Source organism: Schistosoma haematobium, chromosome ZW, assembly GCF_000699445.3.
Source record: "Schistosoma haematobium chromosome ZW, whole genome shotgun sequence".
Taxonomy (NCBI): domain Eukaryota; kingdom Metazoa; phylum Platyhelminthes; class Trematoda; order Strigeidida; family Schistosomatidae; genus Schistosoma; species Schistosoma haematobium.
This window is the reverse complement of record NC_067195.1, coordinates 33,160,990-33,181,915: the sequence shown is the minus strand read 5'-3', so window position 1 is coordinate 33,181,915 and position 20,926 is coordinate 33,160,990.

Sequence of the window (20,926 nt, the reverse complement as noted above, 5' to 3'; positions counted from 1 at the left end):
TATCCAATATCCTTTTGACGATCTTTCATTGACCGACATATTTACGCTTGTCTTTCGTTGTTTCGGCATGGTTTCGCTTCTTTTACGATGTCTAATAGGCGACGTTTAGCCAATTTATTTCACCAATCCTATTTGGCTTAGTAGTTATTTATAGGCTTGCATATCTTGTAATCTGAGTGATTGCATTCGTGTTAGAGCAGTGAAGTTTTTTAACAAGCAGCTGTCACCCGCCAGAAAGTTGACTAGTTGGCCTTAATGTGAAACATTTCAAGGCAAGAATTAGAGTACTAGGAGAAGACTATTGTTTCAAAAGATAAATTAATAAACAAGTCAATTGATTAGTGGTGTAGTGTGAGTAGATAATAATTTAAGCTTAAAAAGGAAAGCGTATATGATAGAAACTGATGTAAGAATGAGTTAGTGATATATGATAATGACAAAAGTAATTTACGTAACATTCTTAAAACACGACTAGACCAAGAGGCAGATGGTGATCAATGATAAAGTAAGTGTTAGTTAGGTTTCCTCTTGAAGCTAGCTGTCAACAGAAGTTGCCGTGTGCACCTCGGCTGGGAGACCATTCTAAATGGGGGCTACTCTTTATGAGAAAAAGTGGGGGCATCCCTGAATTTTTTCCTCTTTCATCTGCAATGTTTTTAGGGTGCCTCTAGGAAAATGTTCGGGTGACTTGACGTACTTAGTATGTCGTGGATTATTATCAGATCACTTCTTCTATTGTAAGAATAACTTCAATTTTCGAAGCGTATTTCGTAAGACTTGTTTCTTAGTTGTATCATCTACTCAGTCACTCGTCTCTGCATTTCAGAAATGTTGTGGACAGCAGCGTGAGATCATGAGTATACTTTAAAGTGCCAGAAACACTTCTGGAGTGATTACGCCAAGTTATCTTTGCATGAGGAAGTTGCATTTGCTTTACTGCTTCCTCATAGTAGTTTTGACAAGTATTTAATCTCTTTGTGATTACTAGCAATTGATCTTGCTCTGAGGAGACAGTCAGGAACGAATTTTAGTAGATGTAAGTTATTTGTGTCCCACGGACTTAATGTCATGACATTTTGAAAGGTTAGCTTGTGACTCACTGTCTACTACCTGTTCTTCTACTGAGCAGTCCTTTCGGAGCTCAGGCGAATCTTTCTTGTTTCTTATGGACTTCAATATCCTTGATCCGCCATCATATATTACTACATCTGAACTAATATTACCTAGAAGGTCATTGGAAAATATTCAGAAGAGAAGTGTTCTTAAGTTGGTCCCCTGTGGAACTTCTGGTGTTTAAACCTCCGGCACCTGCGAAATCTATTTACCTTAGTGCGGAGCATCCTGACTTCTAGGTGGTCTTGGTAAGTCAGTAAAACCCACAGTTCTATCTTCGCCATAGGAATTGTGCGCAATACCACCTGAAACGCTTTCGTGAATTCGAGGGATATAACACTGACCTTTTATTTTAGGCTTCGACAAGCTGTCCAACTGTTCCTTGAAAACGTGTAGGACTTTTTTGTCCCGAACATGAGCTGCGCATTATGAAGGAAGTTACTTTCCCACGTATTCATTTCCGTTTCTCGTTATAGTACTGACAGTCATACCTCTAGTCTATAGCAGACTGTGTCTTACCGATAGTTCTGTGCCTCGTTTAGGCCAAGATCTTTTCGCATGGGTTTATTTTGCTTGAGGAGCGTTTTGCAGATTAGCTTCCTGAATAATGTGCCTCACTTTATCCCAGTAGTCGCCCATTGTTAGCATCCAACACTCTCATGGCCACAAGGCGTGTTGAAGATTTGCTCTCGTCGTTGTAAATAATTTATATGTATTCGGAGCTTGACAACGTCTTTACACTTAACACCTTTATAATCGAAGTATAACAAACCGGTTAAATCAGAAGTCGAGAATGAATGAATGCAAAGATATGTAGTGGCATTGGACCATAACCACACAATCCTCAAAGTTGGACACGAGACTACTCGGAAAATGGATATTCAATATTTAACGCGGAGAAATAACCAACGATGGAGAAGGCGGGAACAAGGAATTTAATTAATTGGAGTTGATTCGATGGCATAGCTCGGCCATGCAGGCGTAGTCCCTGCTGAATGTTCCCTCATATCCTTAATTCATATTAAATATATTGTCCTATCTCTAACCTAAGCTTGTTCTACATCATGGACTGGTGATTGTTACGATACGATGAGTTGGTGTAGACGATGGTATGACTTCTACGTAAGATCTTATAGATTAGGCAGTTATATCATGACAAGTCTACAATTTTGGGATTAGTTCTATTATTAGCGCAGTACTAATATCATAGTAGACCATAATTCTACAGATATACCGATATGTCAAGAAGCGTTTGATATAAGCTGACCGACTGTTACAGGGAATGTTTCACACAGAGTATCCACTCATGATATATCTAACACCATTAAATTCGGGAAACCATAATTATGTGGTGATGATCTCAAAATAACATACAGCCATAAGCCTGAGACTCTAAGTGTAAGTGTATCCCTGATTCAAAATGACCTCAATCTGGAGCAAAAAATGGCAATTACCATTTAACCCCAACAAGTGCGGGGTCATGCACTTTGGAAGGCATCCCTATGAACTGTAACTTTACCTGAATGAATGTAGAGTCCAGACACCCAAATCAGTACATGATTTAGGAAATAATTACACAGAAAGCCTAAACTTTGAAGAAAATGCCTCCTCTATTATTTCTGAATTTAGACAGCCAATTGGTTTTATAACGAAACATTTCTTCACAACAGACGCTAAGCTTACTCTCTACAAAATGTGTACGGCCCCCCTTGAATACTGTTCTTTTATCTTCTCTAATATGAGTACCACAGACAAGATAAGAGTAGAAGATATCCAAAGGCGCCAACTGCTAAGAAACGACTCTACTCTCGATCACACAGATAGATGAAAGAACCTCTTTTTAGAACCTTTATGGCACCGTCAAGTAAGGAACAATCTAATATTTCTCCACAAAGCAATATATGAACTTTCATTTCCAACCTGCTTGACTATGATCTACGATCCAGCCTATAGACTAATAAACAACGCATATATACTGCTCACCGTAAAACACCAAAAACAAATGCGTTATAAGTTTTTTACAGTGCGGTATAGTTTATTGTGGAGCAGGTTGCCAATACTTATCCGTAACTGTGACACTTTTATCAGATTCAAAAGTCTAATAACCGTGTTATTAAACTTTAAAAAGCCTCAAGTTTTCCTTGGACTCCCGCCCACCAATGAGGCACTTTATTATGGACCGCCTAATATCTAGGTGGTACAAGAATATACGGAACCCTATTATTAATAATATGAATATAACTAAATTGCAGAACTTATGATTTGTGTTTTCCTATTATTCGTTGTTTATTATTCATGGCCTTATGCTCGTAACCCTCGCTTTCAGATCCCACACCTCTCTAAAGGTAAAGATACATTATTCTTCCTAAGTGTCATACTTATTTCCTTTAACATATTTAAATGCTCTTGCCTAATAAATATCTTAATAAAAGAGAATTAGACTGAGTAGTTATGGTTTAACTATTCTTTTATGAACATTGTCTGTTCTGCTTTTCGTCCTTTCTTTTTCTTAAACCCTTTTTCAGCCCCCTTGAGATATGCCACCGAAAACAGATATGAAACGAGTGACTTCGTCTTGCACCATCATCAAAGCCTCAGATAATCCAGAGGGATATGAGGTTGCGATTTCTAGAAGCCCCCAACATCAATGGACCTATTCTCGACCATCAGTTACACGTCGCAACGCAACCTTCATAGGGCGCGACAACTGTGATACTGACACTACGATTCTTACTAAAACCATCTACATTCATATATCATAAAATACCAACCTAGCTGAGTGGTTTACTACAGTAAAAAATGTATCTTTCGTAGCAGTTTGATCTTGCCTGTAAACTGGCATACCTCATGTAACAAACTGTCAATTGAGAATAAATCACTATTATTACTGATCCAACTTATAAAGTTGCATTGCATTTACTGTGCAACTAACCGGTGGAGAAAATATTTGTGAAACCGTAAGTGCTAAATAGAGAAAACTGTGGAGAAACAACAATTTTTGTGGAAATAGTTAGCAGTCAGATTATCAACTGATTTGGTTCTTAGTTTTATCGTTTCGATCAACAGTATTACGTGGTTGTTAAATGGTAACAAAGCCTAACGGCAATATCAAGAAACAATTACTAATAGCTACTTAAAGTTTTGATTCGGCACTAGCGATGAGAAAAAAGGTAGGGCTGCTTTGGATACCAAAGATTTTCATAGTTCATATATCATTCACATTTATTGATTCGGAATCGTCAGCAATTAAAAGAGGTTGTTATTGCGAGGGTACATTGTCTCAGTTTATGGTACTCAACGGGAATTTTCTCGATTTTTACATCCAGCTTTCCAATTGTCTTCCTCTGTTAGCGAAAAATTCTAGATAACCGATTAAATTCATACGCAAAGACTGCTCACACTACTCACCTCAGTCAGAGATTCTTTGTTCCTTTATGACACCCCTTCAAACACACAAACTTTTCAAAATGCAATGTAAAATATTGGTAAATATAATCCATAGACAAATATGAGTGTGAATGAATGCTTGAGTTTTAATGTTCTGAAATTTACTAAGATGTTTGCGGTCAACTCATAACCAATCAGTCTAAGTTGTTACAAACAGAAGGGTAAATGGTAATTACGTACCGTGTATTTTTTACTCATGTCTAGTAAAGTGTTTTTCACTGATCAATAATCGGAAAATATGTTCATTTTGAATACAGCGGCTAATCAACTTGGCTTACATCTATGTAATTTCCTTCGCAACCAAGATGACATGCCTTTTCCGAGTGACTTCAATGAAGTGATTTGTTCACCATAGTCTTTTCGTATAGGGAAGTAACTCGATTTTTATAAAGTGATTTTGAACGACCCTTAGAAAATATGGTTAGGGAATTATTGCATCCTACAAAGTCATATAAATTCATGCATGCAAGTAGAGAGTTAAATAGTTCGCGAACGGCGACTAGTGAAAAATGGTCTGTAGGTCTGTCATTCGGTTAACATACTTGCCTGAAAGTATATCTTACTGTCAGCAAACAGCTTGACTTGAAGATATAATAATATATTTCTGCATGAGCAGGTACACGCTATTTTTACAGGTATGTTCTTTAAATTACAACATTTGTTGGCTCGCTACATGCTTCCCAACTCATTAAGTTTAAAGTTGTTATAAAGTATACTCGTAGAGCGCTTGCTGTAAACCGTGACCTTGAGGGGACGCGTACGTCAAGTTTGTTCCAGACGCCAGAAGTTCTGTAGCTGTGTCCTCAGAGGAATATTCTGAAGAAAGAAAAAAGGGAAACAGAATAGCAAAGAGGCACTTGGATATGAATGCCAAACGTTGCTTAAAATTTTGTAGCAGAACAGACAGAGGTATAATAAATTATAATAAATTCATATTATCTCTTGCTAGAGTCAAATGAAGTCAGAGGCTCCATATAAGAGAATGTAGTAATAAAGAACAATGAGTTGTGTCGTTTAACAAGTTGGAGTAAGCTCACATGAAGGAAGGGAAGTCATGGTTGGTACAAGGAAAGCGGTATATTAGAAGAGAGTGTGCATATAGTGCGTGGTGTTAAGAATATTAATGACTATATCTTTTATTTCACAGATTGAAATCATGAGTCAACTGAAGCTAGACCACCATGGAAATTCTGGAAGCACTGGACGACCGTTGCGTCCCAGTATGGGACTCCTCAGTAGTGCGCATCTAGTGCACCCAGGTTTCCCATGGTGGTCTAGCTTCAATTGACTCATGATTTCAACCTGTGAAATTTTTAAAATCTCCACAAACCCCTTCTGATATATCTTTAATTGTCTAATTTTTTCTTTCTTTTCCTTCTTTTGTCCATCCGATGCCAGCCACACAATCTTAGTGTAAAAGTCTGAGTTAGCATGTTATAGGTTGTCTTAGTAGAATAGCTAATCCAGCATAATTTCGGAAACATGAGTCTGAGTGGTGGGCGTAGGAAGACAATCTATATCACAGATTGATTGGCTTATTCTCAATCATGAGGAGCCTGATAAATACAAAATGTTCTGTCCCCACAAACACGGGTGGATTGAAGTTATCGCCCTCACCATCAATGCTTGCTGGTCAGTAACTCCACCCTCCCTCCTTTTGTGATGTTAGGCTCATTTAGGCTTATTTTTGTTTACACGCCATACCTCACACAATCCTCTGTTTCACAACCTGTTGGAAAGCACTATTTCTATAAGTACCATTTTACAAGCTTATCAGGCAGTTACAAGCTATGGACTGTGGGTAAATCATTGATGCAGTACCTCCGTTGACTATAGTATAAAGTATAGTTTGCCAGAGTATAAGCGGTAAGAAGGGTATAATGTAGGATAGTTGTTTATTCAAGCAGGCGGAAAAGTATAGAAGTATATTAGTTGTGGATAAGGGAACGAGTGGAGAAATAATATTAATTGCTAGCAAACATAGTGTACAGAAGAGTAAAACGCTAGTAAAGAATAAGCAGGAAGAAACTCACATTAACTTGGTGCCGATGTCATTTTGTGTTGTCCTAACCATTTGATGGGTAACAGGATACATAGATGCAAGACCACTGATAGCAGGCAGTTGATTGTGCGGTTCTCTCGACTTTTGAGGGTGGTAGTGAGTGTCCCTTAGCGACCCAGTTTAGTTGAACAGTATCGATATGTCCAGTGAGTTACCTGTCTACTTCAAGTGAAGAAATAGGATGGAAAAAGTAACTGATACAGCTGCAAAGTAGGAAAAATAAGGCAATTGAAATTGAGGTCTGTTTTGGTCTAGACTTAGAGAGAGCCTATGATGTCTAAGTGGGGCGCAGATGTGTTCGTACGTGCTAAATCAGTGCAAGTGAGGGCTTGATCTAGCAGTTTTACAAACGTATGTAGTTCATCTGCCATGCGTATATTTCGGAGGGAAGACTGTTCCATATTATTTCATACTTGATGAGGAAGAAGTTTTCCCGGGTTTTCGATTTGTATTTCTCAACTTTGACGGTAGATACGTTGTTTCGAAGTTCGTATTCATGTGAATCTCGGGCGAGAACTATTTTACATGTTGAATAATTAAGGTTTTTGAGTAGTTTAAAGTAGAGAATCAAATTAGACCTAGGCCTTCTCTCCCAGACGTGTGCCATTCCTAAGATTTGGCATCGGGAATTTATGATGTTTGAAAGTATTTGAATTATAGCATGAACTAAGAGTCCCAGAAATAACGTGATCGGATCAAGAAGTACAAGACAAGCACGAACGAATGTATTGTATTTGGAATTCGAAATCAAGAATTCAACAAGTACAATGGTATCATTAGTTCATTCAAACAGCACAGAACTGTAGTCAATGACTGATTCAGTCTTAAGTATTTTGCGGGTGAAGTCTTGTTGTATTCCTTTCACCTTTTACTATATCAGATAGGCGTAGGTTGGAAAATAAGAACGAGCATTATTCAACGATAGGTCTTACACAAACCTTATAAAGAAGGATTTTAGATTCAGATGGTGGTTGGAGGTAGTCAACAGGAAAACCTGGACCCGGGTTTCGTGCTACTTGGCACTCGTCAGCAAAGTGTACCTGTAATCTTGCGGGAACTGGTGCTCACTGGCCGATTCGATCTCGTGTCACCCAGCTTCACAGTCAGAGACGTTACCACTGAGCTATCCGAGCCGTGACTAACCTCCCGTAGCACTGAGATGTAATCACAATTGATTGATAGACAAGCATGACATTGATCACCACCCAGTGATCAATCAATTGGGATTTTAGATTCATTTTGATAGAAATTACAGAGAATGAAGCCAAGCAATGTCCGCATTTTAGATGCTTTGGCTGAGATGTGTTCAGTGAAATTAAGACTGTGTGAGTAATTTACTCCTAGGTCAGTTACTGATGCCGGTCAGGGCAGTGTGTGATTGTTAAGTGTTAGTTTTATTTTAAGAGACGTGCCTCCTATACATAACCAGCCACATTTCTCTGTGTTGAGCTGTAATCTCCAGCATTTGCACCAGTCGCCTACCATATTGAGTTTATGTTGGATTGTTTGCATAGTACTACGTACATTGCAGATGTCAGTTTTATAGATGACTTTTAAGTCATCGGCATAGAGGTAGGTCTTACCTGTGCTAAAGCACTTGTTTATGTAGATTATAAAGAGCAATGGACCCAAGACACTACCCTGCACAACACTGGTTATTGGTTGAGGTATAGATGTTGTAGAGTTAATCTTGGTTATTTGGTATCTGTTCGTAAGGAAAGACTTGATCCATTGCAAAAGGGGATTTATGATTCCAACTGACTTAAGTCTGTTGATTAGAAGATCATGAGGTACTTTATCAAACGCTGTCTTCATATCGAAATATAGTATAGCCACTCGTTTCTTCTGGTCATGCATGCGAGTAACCTCGTTAAAGGAGTCTATCAGACACGTACCGCAGGACCTTGTTCTAATGAAGCCATGTTGTGACGGGTCTATTGATTCTTCCTTAAACAAGTGGTCAGATAGTTGATTTTGTATCACTTTTTCCATTATGTGTGATATAACTGGAGTGATATTTATGGGTCTGTAGATTTCGACTAGGTTTCTCGGTCCGGATTTGTGTTTGGATGAACATACGTTACCTTCCAGGATTCCGGATATGTACCTGTCTCCAAAGATAATATGTATATTTTAAGTTATAGCGTCTGTATCCGGTCCTGTTATTTTATAAATGATTGGAGGGATGTCATCGGCGCCAGAACTCTCATTTGGCTTAAGGGTTTTGATGGCGGTATGTGTACTCCTAATGTCGAAGTTCATGGTACTAAGATAAGTTTTGCTGATGCACCTTATGTTGATATCTGGGACATAAGATATATTCCCATTATGAGAAAACCATTCACTTAATGGATCACCTATGATGGTTCGGTCATTATACGTCACTCCATCGTGCTTTCAAAGCACAATGGACCAGAACGTGCCGTCCAGTTGATGGTGGGAGGGTTGAAATCATCACATACAATTTTGTAAGTGAATTCAAGCGAGGCAGCCTGAGCAAATGATCCACTTATGGTAGTATCAGTTGAACTAGGAGTGTTAGAAATTCGATATATGCATCCGAATAGTATTTTACATTCATGAGTGTGCACAGTAAGCCATATCGAATCGGGACGTTTGCTGAGAACATGGTCGCTACAGATTTTGGCTCTCAAATTTTTTGGTACGTAAAGAAGACAACAACCACCCTTCTTAGTGACTCGATCACAGCAGAAGAGCTCACAGAAGTCTGTTTGTAGATATGTGTCTGTGGTATCGGAGGACAGCCAACTTTCCGTTATTATAACAAGTGAGCCTGAATAAAGCGCCAAAATTAGTTCCACTAAAAACAATCGTGAGTCTAGACAACTATTTTTTCTCCTGATAATAATTTACGTAGAAGTCATATCTGGCCACTAGAATAACTATGTGCCGTCAAAGTAGTGATGGACGAGCGATGGAGGAGTTCTACCAAGTCAATCACGTGCCTCAGCTCTTTCTATTTGATAGCTGATTTGTGATGAGTGTCTGAAATGTAGCCGCTTGTTTTCGAATATAGAACGTTGAGACTGCTTCAGCCACTATGATTTCATTTGTTAAGACATTTTATAACAATTTATGTCTGAAAGTGCATATTTTGAGACAACTATTCACAGTCGCTCATAGCAGAAGGTGTATTAAGTCGACCTGAGGGAGAAGACACATCTATTAGGTTAAAAGAAAAATCTATCAGTTTCATTCACATGTCAGTTTACCTCAGCTGCAAGGGGTGTGTACACGGTGTCTTTCATGCGTGATCTGGTGAGGATGTTTTACCCAGAGCCCTCAGCTAGGGTGTGTCTAGTAAAACAAACGAGACCAACATCAATGTTGAGGACTGGCAGAGCTATTTATTTTTGGGAATTGTTTATCGCTATAGCTTAGCCTAGTGGAGTGGAGGTGACCCTGAGACGTGGCCAGCCAGAAGTTTAGACCCAGCAAGCTCGTCGTTGGCAAACACTCTCCTGATAGCTTGCCACTTTCAGCAGCATCTGGTCGTCTTTCACTAATATAGGGACCATGTGTTCCAATGTAGCAATGAAAAACAGGTACAACGATAATTGCTAGCCATCATACTCTTCGTCAGTTTTTCATCTTTTCCTGCTGCCCCAGAAAAAAAGAAATTATATATGCATTTTGAAATACACTCGAACATGGTTAGGGACACAGCGTGGTAAAAAAGAAAACTGGTATACGCACGTGTAGATAACATGTGATAGAACAAACATATTGCACAATGCTTATTTTGGACAACTTTTAGGAAAAAAATACACTCACATGAGCATATTGGAGGGAAAACACTTTTATTACAGTCTGTTTTACACAACAACAGAAATAAACGAGAGTGAACAGATATTGTGCAGTATCCTACTCGCATTGGTCCTTTAAGTGTTCTGAAACCCTTACACTTCTTTCAAAGTGCATTGCTTTTAGCCGGCTGTCAGGTTCCAGAAAAGTTTCTTTGTTATTGTCGATTATCTAGCGGGCTATTGTGATTGTGAGACTCATGCCGTTCAAGTGTATAGGGGAAAACTCAAAGTTTTTAGGGGTACTTTCCAAATACGCGACTTCCGGACAGTCAATGCTGACGTTATCGTTAGTTCCGTTCCCACTGATAATACAGTATTCAAGTTTGCGATGAAAGACTTTGAAGGGTCTTTCGTATGCCATTTCGAGAGGTCGACGAAATGAATCGCGATCTACAAAAAGGAGTGTACTACATCGTAGAGTAGGTTGAACGAAAACATCAGTCAGGTGGTTGCTCGAATACCTAGGCTAGGAGGACTGTGCGACGCATTGAAGACTCTGCGTCGACTATGTTTCGGAACTATTGGACGATGGAGATGTCACATAGTAAAGTTGAACATACTTAAGCGTTTGAATGTGGTCATTTCCGGGTAATCCAGAATGGTAGCCACTTTGCTTTTCAGAGGGAGCATACGTCGAAAAGCAATAGTTCACCAGGGAATGTTCAGATAGTCGGTTCCGGTCTGATATTTCTGAATATTTACAATACTGCCATATTTTTGTGGTCATTCGAAAACAAGTTCCAGATGATGCAAATGAGCAGTCATCAACAAACTGTCGTCTGCGCACGTGTGTACGGAGTTGTGACATCGAAAAACGTTGTTGATGAATCTCTCGAACGTTTGTGCAGCAGTATGGTTTAACCCGATTAACTTTCGAAAAAAAACGGTTGCATATTTTAGGGTAGCTATGAGGTCGCGGGTTTGTGGCAGAGGTTAACGGTTGGCAGTGGTATTTTTTGTATTCGGCCGTTGATAACCATCATCTAGACAACAATCCGTGCTGTCTTTTGTAGAGACCAGATGTAAAGGAGCTGCTCACGGATCTTTCGATAGCTGAATATTTCCAAAGTCTACCATATGCTCAAACAGGTTTTTGACTAATCCCAAGTTTTCATGGGCTAATCGGATCGCTCTCGAAAATACATGTGGTCCTGTAGCCGCGATGGGGTGCGTAACATTCCTGGCTACACACAGCAGTTTCGGTCTCGTTTTGTAAAATCCAGAGTATCTGTTGGATATCTGTTGGAAATATGGATCATTCATATGTTTAGCCGTGACCGGGCATATCCTTTAACCAGAAAATAAAGTTCTACAAACAGATTATTTGGTATTTCCGTCCACTTACCTCCATTTGATCGGGTTAATGAATTGGTCATAATGTTGTAGCAGGTCTTTACCAGTTGCTGATATAAAAACACGTGCAACAACAAAAATCCAGGTAAAAGGGTTTACGTAAACTCACGTTAAGATAAATATATCGCTTACCGTTTGTGCTCATCGGTTTTCCACTTGCGGCCTGTAAACTGGAGACCAGTTCACCCAGACAGTCGTTAGAATCCGTAGGAAGAACTCTTATTTCTGCACCAGCGTCACTATTTCGTGCCTTAAAGTAACCCTCGTGCTATTGATAGAAGAAACCAGACAAGTAGTGAGTAGGTCTTTATTTCGATCTTAGCGCGGTCACAGTGGAGCGTGGGATTATCTGTTCAGACAAACAAAGGCTCTCAACATTCAATATAAGATAATAGGGAATATAACGCTTATACAAAACAAGGAAGTGAATGAATACTTGAACAATACTGTTTTGGCATATGCTTGGTTGTTTGGGGTCAACTCTTAACCAACCAACCTAAGCTGTTACATTAGCTTCCCCCTAGAATCGACTTCCGTAGGAACGTCGGTTCGATTAACCTAACTATCGAAAACACCTTAGTTCTATTTCTCATCTCAAGGGAAAATTATCAACTCCCTCACTGTTTGACTTACAATCAGTGACGACTGACGCTGTCAACGATAGACCATGGATGTCTCTTCTTTACTAGCTTGTCATCTTATTTTGTAGCATGTGATTTCTTCTACAACTATCGCCGACGGTTTGCTGCGTGCTTTCAAGAGAAAGAGTGTGAGAATGTGGAATAAGAATATCTGAGGAAGTGCCGCGAGCGGGCTACCCAACACCATGTTGGTGAGGTACGATTTTTCCGTGCTCAGACCGGCTATCAGGTGTTTACTCACCTGCCTCTTTAGTCGCCCTCAAGTAAAAAGTAAAGAAGAATCTACTTCGAAGGTAATGGTGAAAATCAAGCAAACCTGAAGAACTGCTCCACTGCCTGCATAAAATAATAAGATACAAAATGGAAATACATAAATGTAATTGATAATTGTTCGGTTCCATGTAAGTGCTTGGTCTCCAGAACGGATTGGTATTCTGGAAGAGAATAGACATAGTGTAGATATCTTGTGCACGAAAAACCATGAAAACAAAAAAAATACTCTTTTGTAATGCATATATGTAAAAGGGTGAACTTGCTAGAAGTTGGACTCTTTAACAAATTCGATCAAACGCGTGACCCTGAGTCTGTGATGACCGCGTTTTACAACTAGGTGCGTAACCAAGGGTGCATCAGAGTACTCCACGAAACGGAAAAGAATATACGGTTAAGAAGCAAAAAAAATTGTGTAGAGTATGCGGATCAAGTAGAGTTGTGTCAAATACCCTTTTCTTGTTTGATTCAGGTATGCATGATATATTGAAGCAATATATCGTCAATTCATCCAAGTAACGAATTGGTTTGCACCTCAGAAGTGTGTAAGTCCTATTACTCATTAGTATTATGAGTGATTAATTGGTGTAAGGAAATATTGAAGTCACTTCCTCCGTGGTCTGATGTGGCTTAACGGCTAAGCACGCGGTCTAGCATTCAGGAGGGCAGAGGTTCGAGTGCGTGTGGGGCCTGCGTTTTTGTTCACCAGACCCACCTTCAATACGATGTTTGTTGCCCGTAAGTCGCGCACATATGAGAGAAAAAATGACAAGAGGACAGATTGATATATCAAAGTGCCATATTGGAAAAGTATAAGTTCTTTGTTTACATGAATATTATCACTATAGAAAAAAAACTACAAGTTTAGTAAATTTCCATTTTACGTTATATTTAAACTAACGCAAATATATATATATATATCAGTTATTGACATAAAATGTCTTTCTTATAACGCTAATGTTAAGTTCCAGGACTTTGTATGGGCCACTAATAATAATTGGTTTAACGTTAGCATAGTCGTGATATTCATATTGTCAGTTCAATGTTATGATTACTAAACAGTTCCCTTATAAGTTGTTTAAAATTAGGTATGTGGAATCAATGCGGCTGACATAGTAACCTTACAGTAACGCACTGTACTATATATTCACGGTTATTGATTCTTAAATGTCAGAAATTAAAAAAAATCTGAATATTGCCAATAAAGATGGGTTATATGATCACACTAAAAAGCATGCTACAGGGAAACTGGTTAAGTCATTACGTAAGTTTCCTAAACATGAAAAAAAATGATGAGAACTTTAATAAGTACTTGACCATGGTTTAATCCAAAATGTTTTGTCTAGAAAACTACTTATTAATGGTAGTATTAATCGTATCAAGCTACTAAACATATCCTCAACCGAAAACTTTTAGAAGTAGTTCATATGGTATATATGTATAGCCAGTCTACGTGAAAAATGTATATAAATATATAAGAAGTACAGCCAACATGGTTAATTAACCAGAAAAAGAAATTATAAAACTCGCCTGGGTTGCTTTTTGAATTCGTTGTATTTGCCAGTGTTGTATGAGTTTGATTAAAATCCTCAGCCATCGTTTCGGAATACCTAGCTTATGTGTCCAGTATTTTAAAAAAAATATTTAACATAACATGTATATATCAAAGGTAAAAGGTCTGGGGAGTTGTCGGTGAGGCGGAATGAGGAAAAAAATATATTTTTAAGTAGATGCAGGGTGTGATTAGCTGCGTGGTTAGATTTTATCCTGCAGCCGAAACTGTCAACATCCTTGACTGACTAATTGGATGAGCCCAGCGAACCGTTTTAGTCATTTGTAAAGATTTATCATCTTTACGTTTCGATTCCGTAATGGATTTGTCAGTTAAACGATCTAACAACACGTACGGTGGTTCATGATCTAGATAAGCCGGCTTTAGCCCATCAATACTTACGGTGTCGGTGTTTCCATGTTTTTCTATCACGAAATATTTAGATTTTCTTGAGACGACTTTGAAAGGACCTTCAAATGGAGGACTGAGTGGTGCTTTTATTTTGTCACATCTTATCCAGACGTGTGTGCAATTGCTTAGGTCTTTAGGTATATATACGGCGCGCGATTGTTCACGAGTATTAATCGGCTTAATTTTAGACATGTGGTCCCGTAGTTGATCTACATAACTTTCTAAATTAAGTTTTTGACTGTTAGTATTAGGGTTAATAAATTCACCTGGTAGTCTCAGAGTTGTTCCAAAAACCAGTTCCGCAGCTGAACACTGTGCGTCAGTTTTGACAGATGTTCGTATTCCCAACATAACTAATGGTAGGAATTCTGTCCACTGATTGGGGTTTGAGTGAGATATAAGGGCAGTTTTTAGCTGACGGTGAAAACGTTCTACCATCCCATTAGCCTGAGGGTGATATGCAGTGCAGCGTATCCTATTGGAGCCTAGAAGTTTAGCCAAGTTATTAAATAGTTCGGATTCGAATTGCGCTCCTCTATCCGTCGTTATTGTTATGGGTGTACCAAAAATGGTTACCCAGTTCTGCATGAAAACCCTGGCTACTGTTTCCGCTGTGATGTCCGCTATCGGGATGGCTATAGGGAATCTGGTAAATCGATCTATGCATGTAAAAAGATAATTGAAACCGTTTGAACGTGGTAAAGGACCTACCAAGTCGATATGCACATGGGCAAAACGTGCATCTGGTTGCGAGAAAACACCTATGGGTGAATTTGTGTGACGATTAATCTTTGATTGTTGACATGCTGAACACTCTCTAACCCATTTGTGTACATCCTTCTGTAAATTCGGCCATATATATCTGGCATTGATTAGTTTTGTTGAAGCTTTCGCGCCAGGATGAGACAAAGAATGAAAGTTATTATATATTAACTTTCGCATATTTTTGGGAACGAAAGGTCGCGGCATTGCCTTGGTCGTGTCACAATAAATTAGAATACCATCGATAGGTGATGGGAATTGTTTTAAATTAAGACTTGAATTGTTTGTTTTAAGTAGGTTTTGTAATTCTAGGTTCTGCTCTTGTTCGTGTCTTAACGTCTCGAAGTTTACTGTAGACTGCTGTAGCACGTTAATTTCTAGCCTAGATAAAGCATCTGCCGCCTGATTGTCCTGACCTTTGACATGTCGGATATCGCTTGTGAACTGTGATATATAGTCAAGGTGTCGGACTTCTCGAGGTGAGTATTTATCGGCTCTCGCTTTCAATACATTCGTCAGAGGTTTGTGATCCGTAAAGACTATAAATTCCCTACCTTCTAACATGTGTCGGAAGTGTTTAATGGTCAGGTAGATTGCAAGAAGTTCTCGCTCGAAGGTAGAATACCTTGTTTCGGCTGGAGCGAGTCTTTTCGAGAAGAAAGCAATTGGTTTCCAGGCGTTTTTAACCTGTTGGTTAAGGGTACCGCCTACTGCTTTATCTGAAGCATCCACCATCAAAGCAAGTGGGGAAAGGGAATTCGGATATATCAACGTAGTTGCTTGAGCCAGTTTATCTTTAAGCTGTTTGATAGCTTCGATGGCGTCAGAAGACAGTTTGAATTCTTTTGGTTTTCCTTTCAGTGAATCTGTCAAAGGTTGCATTAATTGTGCACAACCTGGTATGAATCTGCGATAAAAGTTAATTAGGCCTAGAAAACTTCTCAGTTGTGTTAGAGAACTAGGTACGGGGTATTGTTTGATGGTATCCACTTCTTTTTTGATAGGTTTAATCCCTTCTGGGCTTATTGTGTGACCGAGAAATTCTAAAGTTTGAACACCGAAAACACACTTACTTTGATGTATGTCTATTCCATGTTCATCCAGTCTTTTCAACACTGCTTGTACATGCTGTTCGTGTGATTGTGTTATGACCTTGCGTCTCCCAATTATTTTGTTTTTGCCAAAATCCCCGTCGCCAATTGTTATGACCTTGGATGTCTGACTTTTCGATCACACGACTTATCTACCAATCCGAATACGACTTATACGAATCTTCGCACTAGGCCAACCAATGACGTTCAACCGGTGTGGGCAGTTTAGTGTCCTTATTGGTCCTATGTCCTACGAGCCCTTCCACTTGAGTCCAGAACAAGATACCAGCTTCCGAATCAGAGCAGATCAGACCAGAATCAGAGCAGATCGTTTATTTCAGGCATACCTAGTTTATATATCAATCACACAGACCGCAACGTACCATAAAATAGGAAATAATATTTGTACACAAATAAGCCCAAAAAGTGGCTGTGAATGTGGGAGGCAGTAGTTAATAAACTGAACATAACTTAAGAACCGTAAATCGTACAATAATAAATTATAGGCCAAAATAAAGCTTGTCATAAGAGGGATATAAATATACATAGTGTAATTGTTGAGTAGTTATACAATAAGAATATTAGTCCATGAATAGTCCTCGGAAGTTACCTGTAATTTAATCTCCACTCGGATATAACAGATTGCAAATCAGGGCTGGCAATTAACAAGTCGTCTATATACCCCTGCGCAAATGGCATATCTCGAAGTAGGTTATCTATGAATCTTTGAAATGTCTGTGCCGCATTTCTCAGGCCGAATGGCATGCGTACAAACTCGAGTAAGCCAAAGGGTGTAGTAATAGCTGTCTTGGGAATATCTTCATCAGCCACCGGGATATTGTGATATGCCCTGACTAAGTCAATTTTAGTGAATATGTTCATACCCTGTAAACCGTTGGTGAAATCTTGGATATGAGGTATTGGGTACCTATCTGGTACGGTTTGACGGTTTAGGGCTCTGTAATCCCCGCACGGTCGCCAGTCACCTTCATTCTTCTTTGGGACCATATGCAAAGGGGATGCCCATTGACTATCAGAGGGACGGATAATACCCAATTGTAGCATATAATAAAACTCGGCCCTAGCTATTTTGAGCTTATCTGGTGCTAGTCTCCTGGGTTTTGCAAACACCGGTGCACCTTCGGTTTTGATAGTGTGACTCACTTTTAGTTTGTCTTTGGAAGGCTGTGGGTTTGGTTTAGTTAAGTTTGGAAATTCCGCGAGTATATCTTGGAATTTCGCTGTTGTTACTGGAGGAGTTTGAATCAAGTTAAGAGAGCTGATGTGACTTTCTTTGCCTTTTGTGTAATACGAAGTTTCTTTTAGTGTTAATCGCCGTTTCTTGGTGTCAACTAGAAATTCGTATCTCTCTAGAAAGTCCATCCCCAGTATTGCTAGATCTAAGTCGGCTACCGTGAAAACCCAAGGGAATTGCCTCCTGAACCCCAAATCTAGGGTTAAAGTTTTCTGCCCAAATGTCGCAATTTTAGTTTTATTTGCAGCTTGAAGTGTAATTGATGATATTTCTCGACTAATCTCAGTTTTATTTCGAGGGATGATGCTAAGAGCAGCGCCAGTATCCACCAAGAAATTCAAGCCAGAGTTTCTGTCTCTAACATAAAACAAGCGACTGTTTAGGCGCCCCTCCTCAGTCGTCGCGACCTGGGGAGGGGTTACTCGTTTCCCGCTGTCTTAGAACTATGCTTAGGCCAGGCGCATGGTTGCATGCACTTGGTTGAGTTGACACCAAACTTCCAGTGGTACCAACAAAACTGCCCAGATTGTCTGGACATTTGTGACCTGTTTTTGACTTGGATCGTGGTCGTTGTGGTGACCTGCTCCTGTTTCTATGACCCATTTGCATTCTGGTGACAGCCTCAGTGAGACTCTTAACACTCGCAATGAGTCCTTCTATGACGGGGCCTTTTGCTGATTCTACTTTTTGTGTGTGATTTATTGTGCCTGATCCAGTTGGAGGACCTCTTTCCATTATTCTGTCGGCTATACGCGCTAAATGAAATAATGAGGTTTCAGGATCTTGTGCATCCAAACAGTGTTGGACGTAGCATGGGAGAGCTTGTATCCATCCTTGTTTTAGGACTGCTTCACCCACTGTGTTATCACCCACTAAGACTTGGAGGTGACGTAAAAACTGTGACGGCGACCGATCACCTAGTGTTTCACCTTGAAAAAGTCTTTGGATTCTTTGACTATCTGATAATGATAAGCGGTTCATTATCTCTCGTCTTAAGATGGTGTATGGTTGTGGTGATGGTGGACTTAAAATCAAGTCACGGACTTCTTTGGTGACTGAAGGAGGAAGGATAGAACACAAGTCTCTATAGTGAATCCCTTCAGATTTGATATTGTGTCTCGTGAAATAATGCTCTAGTTGAGCAAACCACAACTCAGGATCACTACGATCAAATTCTGGAAGTCGGGATTTCGTAGTCATAACAGTGTCTATCTCCACTGGCGACAAATCCTCCTGATTATGGGTTTCTATTGAGTCTGACATGAGGTATGTGACAAATATAGCAATAAAGTTAGCACAAGAAGTGGTTACTATAACACGAATAACTTAAGATAATACGGAATAAACTAGTTATATACTCAAATTAGTTTACGGATACTCAGGTCTACTTTTACGATTAAAAAAAATGTTAATAACAGAAACGAGGTTAAATTTGTGTTCAAAAAGGGGCTCACCAATTTCGTGCCTTAAAGTAACCCTCGTGCTATTGATAGAAGAAACCAGACAAGTAGTGAATAGGTCTTTATTTCGATCTTAGCGCGGTCACAGTGGAGCGTGGGATTATCTGTTCAGACAAACAAAGGCTCTCAACATTCAATATAAGATAATAGGGAATATAACGCTTATACAAAACAAGGAAGTGAATGAATACTTGAACAATACTGTTTTGGCATATGCTTGGTTGTTTGGGGTCAACTCTTAACCAACCAACCTAAGCTGTTACAACTACATCAGTGATGTATAACGGACGTTTGTTTTCACTAGCTGCGGCTGACGTTAACGCGTGCCGGTAGGGGAGTTTCCCGAAAATGTTTTCGTATTGGACAGTTTAAAGATTAAGAAACTGCAGGGTTTTATGTAATTTCTAGAAGACATACCATCGGTGTTGTGGTGCCAACAGTAATCAGGATCATTTGCCTCTCGTGATCTCGAGACAGATCGTTTTCTTAGCCACCTTCTTCGAGGGGTTCGGGAATGTCTGTGTTTACGATGAATATTAAGGTAACGAGTGGAAGCATTACAGAGATCTGCATTGTCATTTTGTGTCATCTGAGGCTTTTCTTTAACAGAACAATTCTCACTTCATGGAGTCTGGTAATCTCCGGAATCTGACCGTCAAGTTCAGCTAGACCGTCCACGGCCTTATTTTGGAGTGACACAAGAACTGTCTGCATCTGTTGGAGAGGCTTAAACAAGAAAAGCTGCCTCAACAGACCCTCGTCAAAAGTCTGTAGACCAATGACCTCCCTCCTTTGTGGTAACATTTCTGTCTCTGAGTCATGATAAAACTCTATATTGCGTGATAGCTGGTCTTATCTTCGTCGGTTGGTTAGGTCTCTACGTATAAGTATAGCCTTGTCGAAGTGTCATAAGGTTCGAGGACATCACTAGTAAACGTACTAGGTGTGGCATACTTGCTGAAACCGCGTAGTGGTACCTTCACTACCGTGATGTTATGTGCACGTCTGTCTGCCACGCCGTGCTCGTGGAAGTCAACTACTGAGTAGCAGAACTGGTCCTCTATGTTGTCAGGCCAGAATAGAATGAGTTGAAAGGCAGGGGGGCTAGTCTTGATCTTAAACACCTTAGGTGTCTGTTCCGTCATGATGAAGATGAGATATACAAATAGGCCAGAAAAAAAGTACCTGAAAATATAATAACAATATCATTTTGTAAAAATGGGAATTAAAATATATATTACCTTCCAGTAAGAATCAAGGAAGGCTATTTATATGTTGAGAAGAGTTTGATCTGTGCTGGCCAACAGGTACACATGCTTGATCCGGTACGGATTCACGATAGAGTCACCTCATCTAAAATATTTCTGGTAAAACTAATGAGGTAAGCATCAATGCAAAAGACTTACAGGACCATTTATTTTGGCGATTTATTTACCATTACAAAATATTGTGGTGGAAATATGATCACTTTTCAGTACCTTTCTTCTCGTGGATTATTAACTCTGGAATCAGTTACAATCAGTGTCTACTATCAGTGTTTTTGCGGAGTTAAGTTTCATTCTGTAAGTCTTCGATATTGATGCTGGTCTCATTGTTTTACCAGACACACCCTAGCTTGGGGCTCTGAGTAAAACATCCGCACAACACCACGCATGAAAGACACCGTGCACGCACCCCTTGCA